Below are 16486 nucleotides of genomic sequence, written 5' to 3'. Positions count from 1 at the left end.
AGTTCTGCATCTCATTTGCCTCTGACAGGCAGCAGCAAGTCTCTGCTGGGAGAAGATTCTATGTCTATGTGCAAATGTGTGGATGGCTTCACAGCCAAGTCCCTGATCTCCCAATTAAGTTCATTCAGGGCTGGAGAGGTGGCTCAGTTGTTGGGAACATTGACTGCTCTTCCAGACGACCTGAGTTCAATTCCCAACACCCACATGGCTGCTCACAACTGTCTGTAATTCTAGTTCCAGTGATTTCGATACCATCACACAGACATACAGGTCAAATGCCAATGCGTTATAAAACACAAATTAAAAAATTAAGTTCATTGATATGTCAATGAATATCTCAGCTACGGGGTAGAAGAAAAAATGCAGGACCAGCCTATGGCCCTGGCTGAGGGTCAAAGAATGACAAAGAAAATTGTGAAAAATTTTGGAACTGGGACTCTTCGATCAAATGTGAGGCAGTGACATTATGACATGAATGTGAATGAGTGAGTCATGCCCTTTGTACTAGAAAAAGATGATTTTTTTTCTGCTTTTAGCAATCATCTATTTGCTACGATAGAAGCGTAAACAATAAAAGAAAACATAAAAGAAAGGTTAAAGTATATAAAGTTAAAAAGTCTTGCAAGTCGCGGATCATGGTGAAAACACTGAACAAGGCTACCACAGGGTGGGGGGATTGTAGAATGGGATATTTGTGTAAAAGCAAAAAAATTTTTTTACGAGACAGGGTTTCTCTGTATTGTTTTCGAGGCTGTCGGTCCAGCCTGGCCTCGAACTCACAGAGATCCACCTGCCTCTGCCTCCCGAGTGCTGGAATTAAAGGCGTGCGCCACCACCGCCCGGCCCGTAAAAGCAAATTTTTTATTTGTTTTTTTTTTTTTTTTTGTCTTTTTTTTTCAGACAGGGTCTCACTATGTAGCCCTGTCCAGCTTGGAACACACCATGTAGACCAAACTGGCCTTGATGGATCTTCTTGCTTTTCTTTGCCTTTCAAGTGCTATAGTTAAGGGTGGGGGTTACCATGCTTGGCACTAATGGGATCCCTAACAGAACATTGCTGCTTCTCAGATGCTTTCTGGGCTTTTACTGTATGCTTGTCTTCCATGGATACGTTTATTTTTTTGCATGGCCTTCAGTGTATATAAAACGTTTTACAAAAAAAAATCTCTTGGGGCTAGAGAGGTGGCTCCGTGGTCAAGAGCACTGACTGCTCTTCAGGAGGACCTAGGTTCAATTCCCAGCACCCACATGGCAGCTCACAACTGTCTAACACCAGTTCCAGGGGATCCAACACCCATGGCAAGACACCAATACACATAAAACTACAAACAAATAAACAGAGAAATAAAAAAAAATCTCCTTAGCAATGGGGTTGGGAGACCATGGTGGGCCTGGAACTGTGTAGACTTGAATTAGATTTCTACCATTTACAATAATAGCTATGTGATATTTTATGGATTTCTTGACCTCTGGGCTCCCCAGTTCCCTATTTTTTTCCCTCTTCCCTCCCCTATCCTCCTTTCTCCTTCCTGTCATTCCTCCCCTTATTTTCTCTTCCCTCCATCCCCTCCCTTCTTTTCTCCTGACCCCTGTACTCTCTTCCTCCATCCTCCCCTCTTATCTCTTCTCTCCTCCTGCATCCCTCTTTTGCCTTCTTTCTCTCTCCTTCCTTCCCTCCTACTTCTCTTTTTATCTTTCTTTTGTGTGTGCTTAAGTGTGCATGTCTGTGTATATGTGCTTGATCTTGTGAGTGTATGTGTGCTTGTGTGTGTGTGTTTGCTTGTGTGTGTGTGTTTGTCTTTACTTTCTACCTTGTTTGAAACAGTTTCTCTCATCACAGTTTCTCTGTATAGCCTTGCAGTTCTGGAACTCACTATGCAGACCAGGCTAGCCTTGAATTTAGTGATTGACCTACCTCTGTCTCCTGAATACTGACTAAAGACATGGCCCCCTTTTTTTGAGATAGGATCTTGTTATAAAGTACAGGCTGGCCTTGAATTCATGTTCCTCCTACTTCAGACACCTGAGTGCCTGTTGCATGGCTGTAATTTAAAAAAAATGCTGCTGCTCGGGCAGTGGTGGTGCACACCTTTAATCCCAGCACTCAAGAGGCAGAGGCAGGTGGATCTCTGTGAGTTCGAGACCAGACTGGTCTACAAGAGCTAGTTCCAGGACAGCCTCCAAAGCCACAGAGAAACCCTGTCTTGAAACACCAAAAAAAAATTGCTGTTACTCTATAATAACAGCACATATGGTAGCACACATTAATTGCCAGCACTGGGGAGGCAGAGGCAGGTGGATCTCTTATGTTTGAGGCCAGCCTGGTCTACAGGGTGAGTTCCAGGACAGCCATGGCTATGTAGAGAGATCCTGTCTCAGAAAACAAGCAAACACAAAATGAAACTGCTGCCACTACAAACAAAACGAAACAAATCAAAACTCTACAAGAATTTCTTAATTTTTTGAAATGAGACCAACAGTATATTCCTACTGAGATTGCTCTGTCGAGTCTGCTAGTTAGTGGCACCAGGAGGTACCAGTCAAACCACTGCTTTGTTTTGTTTTTCTTTATGTGTGTAGTACTTGTGCCTCGACTACAGAGGGTCCCGTTTTAGTAATGAAAGATCTTACAAATTAATTTTTGCTTAGGGGCTGTAGAGGAACTTTCTAAGAAACTACTAGTGGATGATGTGGGGCATCCTTCCGCATCAGCTTTATTCGTCAACCAATAAAAGCAACACATATTCACAACACACAGAAGGACATCCCACATCAGGTGAATTACTTGCCAAGGCGAAAATAAGTGCACAGAACCACCAGTCTCCCTGGTTTGTATTTCTTTCATCTCCTGCATGGCATGGTCTTCAAAGTAATGGGCAAAGGATAGGCAAACTCTGCCTTCAAAATTATGATGAAGCCTTTTCTTAGAGCACATGAAATCACCCCTTTTAAAGGACAAACACAATGGACTATTGGCAGGTTCATATAGCCCAGCTTGGTAGTAAGAGGCAGGAGAATGACACTTAGTGAGGAGTGAGGGAAGGTCAGTGGGAGGCATGGATACTCAGAATGGCCACCTCCCTGAGCGTAGGTGCCAACGTACACTTCCCAGCTCCAGCATTCTCCTGGACGTCAGGTTCACTCTGAGCAGCCAGCTTGGCTGGCTTCTTGCTCTGCCCTTTCTTGCTGTGAACTTTCAGTCTTGTATCTTAACCCTAGGGAGAGGACACTCAGCCATGTGGCATTGACCTTGGCTTGCACCCCGGCCGTTTTGGGCTCCTCCTCCAGATTATCTAGGGAACACAAAGTTCCTGATTGGACTTGATGCTCTTCCCCAAGGCTTCCCTTTTTGGTACGTGGACATTTTAGAAACAGAGGACACAGGCATTTGAGGGTGGGCTGGGATGTGACCTATGCCTAGCTGGGCAGAATGTAAGACTCTCAAAGCTGCTTTTCCGATCCTGCTCACTATGAACAGGGGCTGCTCTTGGGGCCCCCTTGGGGCTTCTGCTGACTGGTGAGACACCCTGTTCCTTACACTGTACTTCTGTGAGACCGACTCTACTTCCTGTTATCGCGGTCCACTTACACTTTCTTCCTCCTCCCTCCTGGCAACTGCAGGGGGCATGCCTCCAGCAGTGCCCAATCAAACCTCTTGCTTGAAGAACCCTTCAGCCCAGGAACAGAACACTCTTGATCAGCAGGACACACACACACACACACACACACACACACACACACACACACACACACACACGAGGCAGCAGAGGTGTGGGAGAGAGGGTGCCTGGTTGAGTGAGCATCCGCTCATCTTTTGTTTGTTAAGCTCTGCCCTGGGTGTGTGCTGGATGGACTGCCTTCCAAGAGGCCCCTCTCACAGCCTGCAAACAGCACAGGCGCTGAGCCTGTGGAGAGGGCTCCACGTGATGAGAGGATGCGTGAAGGGAGTTGAAAGGCTGTGTGTGTTTCCTCAAGAGAGAGAGAAAGATCTGAGAGACTGAGAAGAGAATCCATTTGTTTCACATGAAGCAAATAGTGCCATGTGAAGGATGCTTGCCAGATGTGGTGGTGCAGGCCTGTGAATCCCTTCACTCAGAGGCAAAGGCGGAATGATTGCATGTTCAAGGTCAACCAGGGCTACCCAGTGAGATCTTGTCTCTAAACTGGTGGGTGGGGGAGGAGAAACGGTAATAAACTATTACTGTTTATACATACATACACACACACACACACACATATATATTATGTAATAAATTTTCTAATAATGGAAATGACAGCTACTCGCCATGGGTTCTTCAATGTTTTTTCCACATTATTTAATAATCTGAAAACTACTTTAGCTCAAAAAGGTAGAAAAGCTTGAATCTTTCTTGTGAAATGCATTTGTCTTCTCGGTCTTACTAGGTCCTGGGTTGTTCAAAGGATGCATGGCTGTGACCCATGTCTTTGTGTCCCTTACTTACTTATGTTCTTCCCTCATGTTGCTTTCTTTGAAAAAAATTAAGAATTTATTTGTGCATGAGTTTGTATGTGTGTCGTGATGCCATGATATGTGTGGAAGCGAAAGGTCAACTTTCAGGAGTCATTTCATTCCTTTTATCGTGTAGGTCTTGGGACTCAAACTCCCGTTGTCCTGCTTGGCAGCAAGTGCCTTTACCTGCTGGGCCCTTACTTTGTAACCCTCACATCAAATCTCTTAACCTTTGACCTCTATCTTGGGCAAATCAGTCCACGCTTTCATTCAGTTGACTCACCGTTCAGGACAGTCTTGTGTGACAGGTTCCATCAGCTGAGTTCTCATTGAGCAATTGTGTGTTCAATTTCCCAGCAGTCTGGTATCTTCTTCAGAGCAGCCAGTCATTGGTGGATTTTGCATCCTCTCACACCTCTCCCAAGACACTAATTATACTTAATTTAGCATTCTCCTCTTTCCTGTGGTGCTTATTTCCCCAGGGTCTAATTTCCTCAGTGCCTTGAGTTCGGTGTTTGTCACTCAACTGTTGGTTTTCTCAGACGGGCAGTGATACCTGGTTATATTTTATGTGCCAGATGATAGTCCGGGTGTTGGCATTGGCAGCTAACACATTTATTTTTCCAGCCCTGGTGGGAATCCCTTTGCCTTTGGCATTGACCCTTGACTATGAGAATGGGAATCAGAATTTCGTGTGTATAGTGGAGGGGTAAGTGTGGATGAGAGGGAAATCTGGGGTACAGATAACAGGCAGGAACGTGGAGTGAAGAAGAGATTAGGCTGGCCAAGAGAAGAACTGAGGACGCCAGCAGATACAGAAGGAGGCTTGGAGGGGTGGTAGGTGGAGAAAACTCAAGCTGAATGGCTTTTCTCAACTCTGAACAGCGTGAGGTCAGTTTTCTATGGTGTGTGGGACTTGAGCAAAGGGAAGTACAGATAACACACATACCAGAGGCAGCGAGGTCCTTGGGAGGGGGTTGCCATAGCTGCAGTGACCATAATAAGATGTGGGGGTGGTGAGGGAAGAATGAGATGGCGATTTGGAGCTGCTGAGGAGGGGTCAGGCTGGACTTCACTGCTTCCCTAGATGTGGAGCACTAGATGTGGAGCACTAGAGAGAGGAGGGGGGTCTTCAGTGTGGGTGGAGTGGGGGAGTTGCTGTCAAAGAGCACTTCTGAAGGAACAGGTCCGGGGAAGAAGGCAAGTGGGATCTGAGATGCTGACGTGACTTGGGAGAGTGCTCAGGTCCTGTGGCGGGAGGAGACTGGGCCTCAGAGACAGGCTATGACTAGTCTACATTGAGGCAATAACCGGTGTCATGGCTCATGGATGGGGTTTGGGGCTTCTGAGCACTCTGAAGGACTCCATGAAGTGAGAGGAAGAAGAGTAAGTTGTAAAGTAATCTGAAATGGAACTGTCAAAGGAAGAGTCAGTCAAAGCCACAGAAGCCCAAGGAAGGAGGAGTTGTAGGAGAGAGGTGTGTGATAGGGTCATGTGAACTGCAGCAGTGCATTGGCTCACAATGCTGGACTGCCACTGAACCACACACTTTCCTAGAGGTTACTCGTGTCAGCCTTATGAGGTTGTATGTTCTCTCATTTTTACCACTGAGACCAGAGATGCAAGGGTTTGGACCCACCTCACAACCAGTATAGTGTGTCAACATGTGGAACCCAGAGGGACTTGTGTAAGAATGTGGCGCTGGAGGCGGGGTGGTGCATGCCTTTAATCCAAACACTTGAAAGATAGAGGAAGGCAGATCTCTGTGTGTTCGAGGCCAGCTTGGTCTACAGAGTGAGTTCCAGGATAGAGAAACCCTGTCTTGAAAAACCAAAAACCAAATTAACCACCCACCCAACCAACAGCTGTTAATTCTTTTTAAGAGCTCTGAAACTCAGGATACATTTTGAATATTTAAAGAAAAACTGTGCTCTGCATGCTGGGCCCTTGCTATGTAGGGACTCCATTGTCTCAATACTAGCCACCACCCAAAAGCCAATGGGTGAGTGTGGTTATCCATGAGCATATCGGTTCCACTCTACTCCTTCTACAACCTTCAGAATGAAGCTATGGGGCTTGGAGCGTCAGATGTGAACCTTGGTGTGGCATACAGAATTGTCCACTGCTTTGAAGCTCTTTCTTCCAGGTTACCATTAGCTTCTCAACTCACCCATCACCTCCTCCGAGCTCCCTGGCCTCCCAGTCACTCTTCATTACATGTTAGCGAGCCTCTTCTTTCTGAAATAGGAGGAATCAACCAGGGAGACAAGTGTGGCTACATGTAGGGTCTGCTATCATGTGCAGAACTTGGGCTTCTTTTGAGTCCAGCCCCTTCTATGTTGGCTTGTCACCATCTTTGTGAATGACTGCCTACTGTCCCATGAGCTTAGAGGCTCAGGATACGTTGATATCTCCCAAGAGTGTTTCAGAGGTCCTTGCCTAATATAGATCTACAACCAGTGTTTGCTGGTTGTTGAGTAAACACGGAAGGAGGAAGTAGCAGCTCTAGTGAGAGGAGAGTCTCCTGTCCCTGGAACTCTAGGAAAGCAATCGAGCTTCCTTGGCCTGCTTTGTGGCAGAAGCAGGAGACTCTGTCCTTCCAAAGAGAAAGCCACAACCTATGCCCCTGGTTGCCTCATTTCTGAGTTTCTTTGGTCAACATGCCTGCAAACTTTCCAGAAGAGCCAGGTCATCACTGTGTGTCTGTGAGGACCAGCCAGCAGGTACAGACCACTCTGGAAATTTGCCCTTGGGGAGGGAGAAACTGGCCTGGCTGATCTTTATCAGTGTGCTTTCACTGAAAATTGTATAGTGTGAGATAGAACGATGCAGTTTCTTAAGAATTGTCTGCAAAAACCATTCTGGCCTAAAGCAGTTTCCACACAAACTGATTTGGGTGAAGTAATTATGAAAACTTGAAAAATCGAATTCCTGGATGGAAGTGGCAAGCACTTTTGAAGAAGGAATACAGCTAAGCCTCAGCTTTCTAGTTTGCCTTACTGCCTGTTAGGCACCAGGCAGTCTTTATAGCTGGGTGTGGAGATTGAGGTGTGATTTGTTAACTAATGAGCCTGAAAAGATCTGCTTCTTAAAGCTGAGGACAAATGCGCGCCAACACAGCACATGGGAAAAGAAGCGAAGCAAAGCTGGTTTAATGAAGCCAGCGTCCTGTGGTCCTGTGGCCTTTCTCATTCCAGGTCCCACCTTCGTCATTTATGACCTTCCACCTCCTGCCCTGCCCCCAGCTTCTCAAACTGGATTCTAAGCCACACATCCTTGTTTAAACCAGATCCCTCGGTGTAGCCTCCGAGGCTGGAATTCAGGTTGTTACAAAAGCCAGGGGAAAGTTTGTGGCTGAAGGGACCTTTGTGATCGAAAACCAGATAAGATGCACTTGTTATACAATAATACACATCTTTGCATGCATTTTATGTGTGTGCATGTGTGCACGTATGTACATGCACGAAAGTGTGCACCTTTGTGTGTGTGCTGAAGTCAGAAGACAACCTTGGATGTCATTTCTTCAGGCACCATCCACCTGATTCTTTTTTTCTTTTCTTTGAGACAGGGACTTCTGCTGGCCTGGAACTCCCTAGGCGAGGCTGACTGACAGCCCAGGGATCTTTCTCTCCCTACCTCCCTAGTGATGGGATTACAGGTACATATTAGTATGCCCAGTTTCTTGTTTGCTTTTACATAGGTTCTTGTTTACTTTCTGAGCTACCCTACTGGTCCTATGTTCACCATTTTTTGTGGTGTTGGAGATCAAACCCAGGGTCTCATAGATGTGAAGTAAGTTTGTTACACATGTCAGTGTGCATAAATGCCATGATCCAATGGAGTGCGGTTATCCTCAGGGTCTGGGCAGTGTGCCTGTGTAGCTGTGTGCTATGTTGTGATGTGATAGACTTTTTCTATAATACATGTCACAGACTTTTTTCTTGTCCTCATTCCTTATGCAACACACTGTAATAATTACTTAAATGGCATGCATTCCTGTTTCAGGTAGCATAAATCACCGAGAGATGATCTAAAGTATGTGGAAGGATATGTAGGTTTTGTGTAAGTCCTATGAAGTATTTGCTGTATTGCTTCAGAATCCATGGGATTTCATCTCCATGGCAAGGTGGGTTCTGAAACAACTCCCTGTACATGCCAACGAATGACTGCCTAATATTGTATATAGGCCCACTGCATCTAGTGTCCCAAATCTCCAAGTGATAAGCCCCCCTACTGTATTCTTTGCAGAGGTTATGGGAGGAATGGGGTGCAACAGAACTTGGAGGGACTGTCTGGCAGGTCATAAGTACATGATGCCTCCTGGGTCTGCTACTCTTCGACTGCATTTCCAAGATCAAAGGGCTGATACTATCCCCCTTTCTTTGTACCCCTTGTTTACTTTATCCTGACTAAGTGCCTTCATTCTACCCTTACTCCTGACAGCCACTGCCGAGGACCTTATTAAAATGGACAGTGGTCTTTGTCAGCTACTTAACTCTGTTGGTTGCATGAGTCATATGGTTGACCTTAAGCCCAAGTGCCCACAGGATTCTTCCAGATAAATGTCTGCGCGGCACCACTCATGATCCCTTTTACACTAGTTGTTGGGGCACTGTCTTCTAGTCCTAACACTCAGAGATAGAGGAGGGAGGGTGACGAGTTCAAGGCCAACCTGAGCTACATTGCCAGACTCTGTCTCAAAATCACAAAACAGAATGAATGACAGGAACAGCTCAAAGACTCTATTGATTCAGTATGTTGACCTTCACATTTTTTTCTGATACTGAAAAAGAGCCCAGGTATTGCAAATACCTTTTTTTAACATAATGTTTTAAATGGATTCTTTGGGAATTTCACATTATGCACTCCAATCTCACTCATTTCCCAGTCCTTCCTTGTAGCTAACCATCAGAAGGAGAAAAAGAAAGAAAACAGTTTCTTCCATTGTCTTCACAACTCTTCATCACCTCTTTACATGCAGTAGACTCTTTTGCCCAAACAGCTTTACTTGCAAATGTTTGTTGCAATGAGTTATTGGTCAGGTTCAAGATTTCTGGCTTCTGGTACATCATTAATACTGGACCCTCACTGAAACTTCTCTCAGATATCCTGTTGTTGTCCTGAGTCATGGAGATCCTGTGCCTGTGTTCCCACAAATCCTTAAGCATTCTCCAGAGGTCATAGATGGGGCATAAGTTGGGGTGGGTCAGCTCAAAGCCCTGGATTGTGAGTCTGGGTACTAGCTAAGTTTGTCAGTCTGGACCTCCACGGGGATACTTCTCCCTCCCAGGTTGGGGGGGGCAGAGGCAGATCTATTGCACCCACGCTATCATCAAGGTCAGCTCTCCTCCAGAGCATGGTGAGGGGTGAGACCATCTCTCTCATTTCAACTGTTGGTGAGGAGGAGGCCATCCCAGACATCAGCATGGCCTCAAGTTAAAGTTCAGGCCGCTCAGATCGGTATGGCCCTGACAGAGCATGGTCCTGAGACATCAACATGGTCTCAGGTGGCAGCCCAGACCTTTGCCTCTGTATAGCCTTTGGTGCTGTCATGGCCACAGACATGAATGTTGTAAATACTTTTATGCAGCTTCTCACATTGCCAATCTTTGATGCCTTTTCTCTCCTTCCTTCTTTCCTTCCTTCCTTCCTTCCTTCCTTCCTTCCTTCCTTCCTTCCTTCCTTCTTTCATTCCTTCTCTTTCTCTCTCTCTTTTGAGACAAGGTTTCTCTGTGTAACAGCCCTGGCTGTCCTGGAACTTGCTTTGTAGACCAGGCTGGCCTGATTTCATAGAGATCTACCTGACTCTGCCTCCCCAGTGCTGGGATTGAAGGTGTGTGTGACGCCTTTCCGTAAGACACCTTTCCCTATACCTCCTGACTCCCCAGTCAGATTCTGTTTCCTATTTTGTTGGCCATTGCTAGATCCCTCTAGCCCTCTGTGAGAAGGAAGCCTTGCTGTTAGGACCTTAATTGTAGCTGAAACCCTAACTTGGATCTGAAAGATGGAGCTGGCTGTTGTCACAAAGATGGGATTCCCTTTTGAGTTTCCCATCAAGTGCTACAGAGGTGATGCACAGAGGTCGACTTCTGTAAGGGGCACAAATCTGGGGGAAAAGTAAGAAAAACTAAGTAAGGACAGCGACCCGAGGAAAGACAGGTCTAGGGAGGAAGTCGGCTTAGGGCACACAAGCTAGTTATGTGGACCCTCCTTCTGTAGGCGAAATTTTCTTTCCCTCCCACCAGTTCCCAAATATGAAGACTTAATATTAATTATAAATGCTTAGCTGATAGCTCGGCCTTGTTACTAGTTACATTTTACATTAACCCATGTTTCTTATCTACCTTCTGCAGAAGCTTCTTTCAACACGGCATGTGTGTCTTGCTTCTTTCTGCATCCCCTGTGACTCCAGAGACTGCGCCCAATGTCCTCTGTGTCTTGCTGTCCTGCCTATACCACCTGCCTAGCTACAGGCCAGTCAGCTCTTTTATTAAACCAGTCAGAAGGCGCCTTGGTGGAGACACATCTTCACAGTGTACAAAGAGATCATCCCCAGGCCGGGTGTTGGTGGCACACGCCTTTAATCCCAGCACTTGGGAGGCAGAGGCAGGCGGATTTCTGTGAGTTCGAGGCCAGCCTGGTCTACAAGAGCTAGTTCCAGGACAGCCTCCAAAGCCACAGAGAAACCTTGTCTCGAAAAACAAAAACAAAAACAAAAACAAAAAAAAAAAAGATCATCCCATGACACCCTTCCTTCCTTGGGGAAATAGCACTGAAGCTGCAGGGTGTGCACCCTGTGTGGGCCTCCTCCCCATCAGGTCCAGTGCTTCTCTCTCTCAGTTCTCTTCTTCTTTCCTTGGTTTCCTGCTTGATTCCTCCACGGTCCCTTCTTCTACTCCCAGCAGCAAAGCACTATTTCTACCCAAGAATCAACTCACACTTCCGGCTCCTCTACCTGATTCTGACCCCTGCTCTATACGCCAGCTTTACCACCCTCTTCCTCCAAGTCCTCCTGACGTGGCACCTTCTCTCGTCTGCTACCTTTATATATATATAATCCTCTGGTCACCAGGATGGCTTCTGTTCTGGCCAAAGCTGGTCTCTTTTGGCTAGTGTGTTATAAAGGCAGTGTCCCTTTGCTTTTGTATGTAGTTGTGATTCCCATGAGAGGGGCGAGATGGAATGGACAGGTTGCACGGTTGGTTCTGAATGGCCTTGGAGAGGCCAAACTGTGCTCACATATCTTTCTTAAAGGTCTGAAAGAAACCCGTGGAGACTGGAGACGTCAGCCAACCAACCCCAGCTGCACAGCTGTACACAGATGCAACTCCGCTGATGAAGGGGTTACATCCTGATAGACCCATAGCACATCAAAATATCATAAGTCAAAAGGACACTGAGGGCACCCAAAGTATTGGCCATCCTAGTGTAGCCCCACCCACCTTAACATACGCAGAACACTTGTTAGTCTTCAGTGAACAAAACCATCCAAGACCAAGACTATTTTATGGGAGTGTTATGTGCCACATAACTCACTGAATATTGTACTCAAAGTGAAAAGCAGATGGTTGCATAAGTATACATTTATACCGTTATAAAGTTGAAAATCTATGCCAAGTAATCAGTCAGGGTGCGGCTGTATGAGACATGCTGGAAGAATGTATTCTATTAAAGGGTTGCCCTACGGCCCCCTTTCTCTCTCTCTTTCTCTTTCACTCCCCACCCCACATCCCCCAGGTCTTCCTTGTTTTGGCCTCCCCTGTAGCTGTAACTACAGGTATGTATGTGACTCCCACCACTGTGTATGTGTGTTATGTGTGAGGACACATGTGTATGTGTATATGTGTAAGTGCATGTGGAGGTCAGAGGTCAAACGTAGAGTGTTTGTTGAGACAGCCTCTCCTAATGAACCTGGGATCCCCTGATTGGGCTAAACTTGCTGGCCAGGAAGCAAAGACATGCCTGTGTCAGCTTTCCTGATGCTGGGATTATCGGCCTGCACTGTTACATATTTTATATGGGTGTTGGGGGATCCAAACTCAGGCTCCACACTTTCACAGCAGCACTTTACTTACTGAGCTATCTCTCCAAACCTGTGTGCCTGCGTGTGTGTATGTGCGTGTATGTATATGTCCGTTTGTATGTGTGTGTACATGCATGTGTGTATTTAATGGAAAGATAAAATGGAGCTTGCAGGTTGCAGAGGGGAGAGTCACTAGTATATAACAGTCCCTAGTTAAGCTCATAGAATATTAACTTAGTGGAAGGATCTATAAGAGGATTGTATGATAGGCTCTGTCAATGAGTTAATTAGTTTCAAATGTCTGGTGTTCTTTCTTCGGCCACAGGAGACACAGGTTAAAAGCCCTCCTGGGAAGATGCTGAAGGTAATGTGCCTCTTGGGGTGTGTGATGTTAACTGCAACAGAAACCAAACATAACTACAAAGGGAACTGGACGAATGCTAGGAGTTACATTATCTGATTTATTGTTTAGGTTAATTTGGTACCAACTTATTTTGCCACTGTAGATTATGCTTATCAGATAGAATATACATCACAGTAGCAGAACCCTTTTTCATTCCTGAAGGATTTGTTTCAAGACACCTGCCTGCCCCATGCTAAAATCTGTGAATATTCAAGTCCATACAGCTTCTATACTAGCGTGGCATAGTATTCACATATAACCTATGCATATCTTCCCAAATCCTTTAGATCATCTGTAGATGATTTATACTGCTCAATAAATGCAAGGGCTATATACATAGTTGTTGTACTGTACTGTTAAAGGAAGAATGAAAAGAAACAAGAGGATGTGTGCATATTCCAGGTGTGTGCTCCCCAATCCCCCAAATATTTTCCATCTTTGCTTGATTGGCTCTTTGAGTGTGGGATCTGAAGTTCTGTAGGGCCATCAAATTGTCTTCCCGACTGGGTGTGGTGGTGCATGCCTGTAATGCTAGTAGTTGGTAATTGGATGCAGGATGAGGATTTCAAAGTTGTCCAAGGATCTAGGACCTAGGCTACAATGGGATAGTCTGGGATACATGAGACCCCATCTCAAAAAAATGAGATAACAACAACAACAAACAAAATAAAAACCAAAGCAGATTTTCTTCTGGATTCTCATAGAGTGTGATTCCTAGTTCCTTAAACATATAACTAATGTCTGTAAATTGTCCTGAATTACTTAGATATCTGTCTTTAATTACTCAGTCTCCATTATCTTCTTGGCCCCTCTGTAAACATAAAAATTTATTTCAAGTCTTATTGCCCAACTACTTTGTTTTTTTTGTTTGTTTGTTTGTTTTTTGTGTTGCTACCCTTTCCTTCTCTTCCTTCAACCTCTCCATCTCAGGGATAGAGCAGAACTCACCCCGGACTTGCCAAGGAAGTATATTCTACCCCTGAGCTATTATTATCATCCAGGAAAACCTGGCCCTGCCCCTTGGGGACCTAGCAGAATGGCCACCCCTGCTTGCATGGCAGGCAGTATTCTGGCTCTGTACACAGGTGCAAAGGTTCCTTTAAGAGACGAGCTCCGCCCATTCCTGGTCTCTCTCTTTCCACCATTTCTCTTAGGAGGCAGAGATCTGTCTGCCTATTTCTCTTCTCTCTGACCATCTCTCTCTTTTTCTCTTCTCTCTCCCCACTCTCTCTCCCTTCCCCCACTCCCTTCTCTTCCCCCAATAAAACTTCCTTCCCATGTACGTTCAGCCTGATGGTGTGTTTGCCCCTTGTCTGCCACGGGGCCTGCCAAGGTCCCATGTGCCACATATCGTAACAGCTATCCCCTGCCTGAAGGGTTTCTAGTCTCACTTCCTTGTTTTTTAGGATTGCTCACTGTTTTCATCGTTTGTGGTGTTGTCAGTATGTACGTAGACATATGCTTCCCTTGGGCGGTCATAATCTCTTTCCAGAACTTACAGTTGTTCCCCAGCAGAGGTGTGAGCACCCCAGAGCTGGGACTGGAGATGGACGCAATGCTCCCTTGGAGAGTCACCCTTGCTACTGAGGAGTTAAGGAGGCGGCAGCATCAGCAGAAGCTAAGGACTCTTCCAATGCTTGTGCTCATGCGCTGCATCAAAATGGAGTTCTTTTGGTCCCAGAAAGCTGCATTTTACTGACAGAACTGCCTCAGCATCATCATGGACACATGTAGTGTGGAAGTTTGAACTTGCTGAAGAAAAAAATGACTCCCTCACTTTGTTAGGGAAAATTTTTGCTGAAGAAAATAATGAGTATGTCTTAGATGGTGAAGGACCTGCAAAATTAACACCTAGACTCAAGTCACAGCACAAAGTCACATTTGGAAGGCATGTACTTTGAAATGAAGCACAATATACTGTAAGTTGCCTTTGTGACCTAAAGACCCTTTGAGACAAGGTCTCTCTCCATGTAGCCCTGGACCTTACGGCGTAGACTGAGTTGATCTTGAACTCACAGAGATTGATCTGCCTATCTTCAGAGTGCTGGGATGGATCAAAGGTGTGCACCCCCACACCCAGCCCCACTCTCCCTTTTGAAGGAGAGTCATACTATGCAGTTCAGGCTAACTAAGTACTTAAGATCTTTGCCTTGTCCCTCCAAATGCTAGGATGACAGATGTGTACCACCACAGCTAGCTTAGTCTTGAACCTTTTGTCTTTTGTTTGTTTGTTTGTTTTTGAGACAAGGTCTCACTATAGCCTTGTCTAGCCTGGAATTGACCAGACTGGCTTTGAACTCTGAGAGATCTACCTGCCTCTCCCTTCCAAGTGTTGGGGTTAAAGGTATGCCCACAACTCTCCCACACCTTTAGCTCTGAATTTGGTACTAGTGACTGCCGGATGCTTGGACCCCGAACAAGGTGTTTGTATCTTGTGGAACATCTGTACTCAGGATTACACATGACACACCTCCTGCCCCTCCCCCCAATTGGTGCAGCTCTGTTCCTTCAGCACCCTACTCTAAGCTTCCTGTTCTGTGGAAAACCAGTGTTCCCAGACAAGGGAACAGTGGGTCAGCAATGACTTTCCCTTGGAGCTATTTATATTTTACTAGGAGATTCCTGGTGATATTACCAGTGTCTTCATCCAAGTAAATATATCTCCAGTATAGGGAATTTGAGGTATGTGACATGACAAGCCATGTAGATAATTTTGCCTGGGAGAGGGGTTCCTTTCCAATACCCTTTTGCAAGAGACTGCACATTTTATAATCCATCCTTGTTTAGTTCCTTTATGTCTGTTTCCTTGTCTGTAAATAAATAGAGATGATGGTTTTATAATCATTTCCTGCTCTAACATGTCCAATTCCATGAAATAAATGGTTTCTCAGTACTAGTGTGAGAGAGGCCACTTATTTTATTCTTCTGGACACTCAGAGCTCACCAATCATCATTTCCACTGAACATTCACTCATCTAGGCACATGGCAGCATTACACACGATAGCTGAAAGGCAGAAGCAACCCCAAACTTCTGTTAAAGGATGGATGAACAAACAAAATGTGAGAAATACATCCAATGGAATGTTCATGGATCTAAAAGGAAGGAAATCAGTTATATACTACAATAAACCAGCTAAAAACAATAAACCAGTTTATATATACAAACAAGTATAAACACATGTACACGTGTACATTTATATATACAACCATCTACACACATGCACACACATATATACATGTACATAAACACACACACACATACGTACATACATACATACATGTACTAGTTAGCTTTTTGTCCACTTGACACAAGTCAGAGTCATCTGGAAAGAGGGAATGTCAATTGAAGAACTGCTTCCATTATATTTGTCTGTTGGGTATTTCTTTGATTAATTATTGACTTAGGAGGGCCCAGCCCACTGTGGGTGGCATTACCCAAGGGTAAGTGATCCTGGTTGTATAAAATAGCAGAATAAACTATGGAAAACTAGTCAGTAGGTAGCAGATCTCCAAGCCTCTGTTTAATTCCACTCTCCAGGTTCTTGCTTGAGTCTCTACCCTGACTTTCTCTCACGCTGGACTGTGATT

The 16486-nt window shown here is 45.3% G+C and overlaps 1 long non-coding RNA gene across 3 annotated transcripts; it reads left to right on the top strand.

The window, feature by feature from the left end:
• The first annotated feature begins 6984 nt into the window (after window positions 1–6984).
• Window positions 6985–15790, top strand: LOC106020804. Of its 3 annotated transcripts, none has more exons than XR_002382012.2 (5): window positions 6985–7194; window positions 8040–8129; window positions 8477–8597; window positions 12209–12248; window positions 12820–15790. It is a non-coding gene; the product is annotated as an uncharacterized LOC106020804 (long non-coding RNA). The 3 variants fall into 3 exon arrangements; XR_005880872.1 differs by having other exon boundaries at window positions 11726–12248; XR_002382010.2 differs by having other exon boundaries at window positions 11726–15790.
• The last annotated feature ends 696 nt before the right edge of the window (window positions 15791–16486 follow it).

Source organism: Mesocricetus auratus, unplaced genomic scaffold (assembly GCF_017639785.1).
Source record: "Mesocricetus auratus isolate SY011 unplaced genomic scaffold, BCM_Maur_2.0 Super-Scaffold_100013, whole genome shotgun sequence".
NCBI lineage: Eukaryota > Metazoa > Chordata > Mammalia > Rodentia > Cricetidae > Mesocricetus > Mesocricetus auratus.
Note: the sequence above shows the minus strand (reverse complement) of the source record. Positions and strands in the feature narration are given on the sequence as shown.